General features: G+C 42.8%; 1 protein-coding gene across 7 annotated transcripts in view; it reads right to left on the bottom strand.

The window, feature by feature from the left end:
* The window catches only part of DISC1 (DISC1 scaffold protein), a 368,084-nt gene that overhangs the window by 305,672 nt on the left and 57,929 nt on the right, over positions 1-4,483 (bottom strand). The window lies entirely within an intron of this gene.

The following is a 4,483-nucleotide window of genomic DNA, read 5'->3' as shown; positions in this document are numbered from 1 at the left end:
GCACACGCCACCATGCCCAGCTAATGTTTTGTATTTTTAGTAGAGACGGGGTTTCACCATGTTGACCAGGATGGTCTCGATCTCTTGACCTTGTGATCCACCTGCCTCAGCCTCCCAAAGTGCTGGGATTACAGGCGTGAGCCACCGCGCCCGGCCAAAATGCACATTTTTTTTCAATGCTAGATACATTCGCTTCTCCAAAAAAAAAGTTGATATAAAGAAAAGGCGTAATTTGAGCATAACATCCACATAAAAAGTTAAAATGTTATTTTAAACAAAAACATCACACTGTGCCCTTATCTGCATGAAGAAATGCATAATGAGAAGGAATACAAATTTCCTGACCAAATGGTCTCTGTTCTAAAAATCACATTAAAATTATAAAGGTAAACACATCGAAATTGGAAGAAAAACCAAGAGAAAAAGCGCATGAACTTAAGCGCAGCAGGCTGTCCTGAAAGCTTGACTAAGAATGACAGCAAACCCCTCACAAAACCCTTCTGAGAAGCCCTAAGGCTCAAATATTTTCCATTACAGAAAAGGGCACAGTCTTATGTCAACCCACATGGAGACTCAGTGATCCAGTTACCTGTCTGAGTGTTACCAATGTGTTGACTTAGCATCATTGATATGGTTTGGCTGTGTCCCCACTCAAATCTCATATTGAATTGTAGCTCCCATAATTCCCACATGTTGTGGGAGGGACCTGGTAGGAGGTAATTGAATTATGGGGGTGAGTCTTTCCCATGCTGTTCTCATGATAGTGAATAAGTCTCATGAGATCTGATGGTTTTATGAAAGGGAGTTCCCTTGCACAAGCTCCCTCTTGCCTGCCACGATGTAAGACATGCCTTTCTCCTCTTTTGCCTTCCACCATGACTGTGAGGCCTCCTCACCAGCCATGTGGAACTGTGAGTTCATTAAACCTCTTTTTCTATACAAATTAACCAGACCTGGGTATGTCTTTATTAGTAGCATAAGAACTGAGTAACACAATCATTGTTCTTCTCAACGGGAGACCCAGAGATTACTGACAATGAATTCTTGGCCTACCAATGAATGAATTTGGGCTAAAAAACACCTTCTGCCCATTCTTTGCCTGGCTCACACCTACATTTCCTTCGACCCTTAGCACAGGTGTTGTCTCCTTCAGTCCGTATTAAATGTCCCTCCTCTATACCACCACTGTGACCTGTTCTTGGTTCTATTCATAGGCCCATTCAACAAATATTTGCCAAGTGCCTCTTAGATATTAGGCCATTTTTGTATTGTGTTGGTGTACCAAGGCTACATCATAAAATGCTTAGCCCTCTAGACTTACATTCTAGACAAAAACATAATACAGTTGACCCTTGAACAACACAGGGATTATGGGCACTGACACCCTTCCCTACACAGTTGAAAATCTGTGTAAAACTTTTGACTTCCCCAAAACTTAACTATTAAGAGCCTACTGTTGACTAGAGACCTTACCATAAACAGTTGATTAACACATATTTTGTTTGTTATAGGTATTATATTCTGTATTCTTACAATAAAAGTAAACTGGAAAAAAGAAAATGTTATTTAAAAATCATTGAGAAAAAAATAAAATCAGCATTGACTAGACGATGAAAAAAATCATAAGAAACAGAAAATAAATTTCCTATTCATAGTGAAAATGGATCATCATCAAAGTCCTCATCCTCATCATCTTCATCTTGAGTAGGCTGAGGAGGAGAAGGAAGAGGGGTTGGTCTTGGTGTCTCAGGGATAGCAGAGGTGGAAGAGAATCTGCATATAAGTGACCCTTGCAGCTCAAACCAATGTGGTTCAAGGGTCTACTGTAAGGTTTTTTGTTTGTTTGTTTGTTTGTTTGGTGTTTTTTGTTTTTTGTTTTTTTAGACAAAGTCTCACTCTGTCGCACAGGCTGGAGTGCAGTCATGTGATCTCGGCTCACTGCAACCTCTGCCTCCCTAGTTAAGCGATTCTCCTGCCTCAGCCTCCCAAGTAGCTGGGACCATAGGCACCCACCACCACACCCAGCTATTTTTTTTATTTTTAGTAGAGACAGGGTTTCACCGTGTTAACCAGGATGGTCTCGATCTCCTGATCTCATGATCCACCTGCCTCGGCCTCCCAAACTGCTGGGATTACAGGCATGAACCACCACGCCCGGCCAGTCAACTGTAAGTTTTATGGCACCTTAGCAAGGTATTAATACTATGAGAAAGGAAAAGGGAGAACCAAGTTAGGGAGATTAGGGATGCTGGCAGAGGTGGGGACTGCAATTTGAAATCTGATCTCCTTGAGATGGTGACATTTACGCAAAGATTTAAAAGCAGTAAGGGACTGAACCATGAGGCGGTCTGGGAGAAAAACATTCCCACAGAGGAAGAGCCAGTACAAAAGCTCATGCAGAAGTGTTTCTGGTAAGAAAGCAAGAAGTGAAAGTGAAATGAAAAGCAAATAGAAGCAAGATTGCCACTGGCTCTGGGGCAGATTGATAGAAAACTGTAGCGAATGAGGTCAGAGAGGTAATGAAGATGGTGTCAAGAAGAGACATGAAGACCATTTTAAAATTCCGATTTTACTCTGAAGTTCATGGGGTACCACTGGAGGGCTTGGGGCAGAAGAGCACATGATCTGACTTATGTTTCAAACACTTTCACTCTGGCTGCTGTTAGTAAGGGCAGAAGAAGGGAGGCCAGGTAGGAGGCTATGGGAACATTCAGGAAGGAGATGCCGGGAGCTTGGATGATAGTGAGGATGGTGACAACAGCGAAAATGGTGAGATGTGATCTTATTCTGGATATATTCAGAAAATGGCTGGTTAAACACAGAGCCAACGGGATTTGCTAACACATCACAGGTGGGGTCTGAGGGAGACACACAAGGATGATGCCAAGGTTTGTTGGGGTTTTTTGGTTTTTGGTTTTTTTCTGAGCCACTGGAAGAATGGAGTACTGATTACACCAGGTTATACTCATTGTTTTGCTTTGTTTGGTTTGGTGGGTGCACATCATCCAACCTTGAGCATCTGGAGGGAAGAACTATTTTGCATCCATGTATAAGATGCTAGTATTTACACTTACTTGATTCTCCACTGCTCTGGGCACATGGAAAGAGTACAAATGCCTTTCTCCTTGTTCTGCTGAACAGGGGTATGAGTGGAAGTGATCAGGTTACCTCTATGCTGAAGCATCTGATCGTTCTTGTAGGACTTCCTAACATTCTCTTCCTCAGGTCAGTGACTAAGGGGGCCGTATGTTCAGATGGCGCAGGCTGGGTTCTTGAATGATTCTATGGAGCAGAGCCCCCACCAAAACCCTCTGTTGAACATGAAGCATACACACAAGAAACACAATTTTGTTGTGTTGAGCCTCTAATGTAGTGCTTGTTACTAACCTATCCTAACAATCTCCAAAGCCTAGCATAAGACATCGTACTAGTAGTCATTGAAGAACGCTTTCTGAATGAATGAAAGAATGAATGAACAATGATATTAACCTCTTTGTCCTTGAATTGTTCTACATTACAACCGGGAAGTTTACCAGTAACTTAGTCCTATATATTAGGGATAGAAGAAAGGCTGTGTGAATGGTTTGAGGGCCACATAAAGCTGTAGCATTACCATCACCACATCCAAATGACAGTATCATTAAACATTTATTAGAACAGAAGCCGAAGAAATGCAGGAAATAGGGTCAGAAAAAAACTCATTTACAGCCAAAGCCCACCCCACCATGCCCGCCTCATCCAGTGATCTCCATAAGACCCTGAATGGACTGCCCTGGGACATGTCTGAATGCCCATCTTTGCTGGAGGCACAGCCCCAGTGGCCATGCCTTGCACGGTGCCACCACCCTGCCTGTGGAACGTCCTGTAATGCCCTGCAGCCATCGTCCTTCCTTTCTCACCAGTTTCTATGGCCTTAGGTGGAGCCTACCTTGCGGGGCCCACTCCACTTCCCTCCTCTGCATGCCTAGTTATCAACTGCCTTTATTACCATCTTCTCAGTCCCACCCAACCTCTGGAAATCTCGCTGGGCAGCGATTTCTAAACAGCGTAAAATATACACAGTTGATTCTCCTTATTCACAGTATCGTAGTTATGTACTATAAAATGTCTGTGAACACTGAATTAGGGAATAATGAAACATTGCTCCTAGGAGAAATATGGGATAGGTTCCCATGAGCCCCCGGTCACAACACATTCCCCAATCAGTCGACACATAACCTTGTTCTATGTGTGTTTCTGTTTAAAAACACCTTATTTAAAGTGTATTATTGATTCATGAGCATTGCACTCTGGCCAACAGCACTCTAACACATGCCTGAATGAAGTTTATGGAGCACCCATGTCTTCTCCATTAGGCCCATCACAGCCTTCTCGTGCTTAGTAGCACTAGACGGCACTGGCACTGTGCTTAGGGGCCATTTGAAACAGTGAACTCACCAATAAAGAACACAAAAAAGTAAAAAAAAAAAAAAAAAAAAAAAAA

Source organism: Cebus imitator, unplaced genomic scaffold, assembly GCF_001604975.1.
Source record: "Cebus imitator isolate Cc_AM_T3 unplaced genomic scaffold, Cebus_imitator-1.0 Scaffold42, whole genome shotgun sequence".
Classification (NCBI taxonomy): domain Eukaryota; kingdom Metazoa; phylum Chordata; class Mammalia; order Primates; family Cebidae; genus Cebus; species Cebus imitator.
This window is presented reverse-complemented; position numbering and strand designations above follow the sequence as displayed.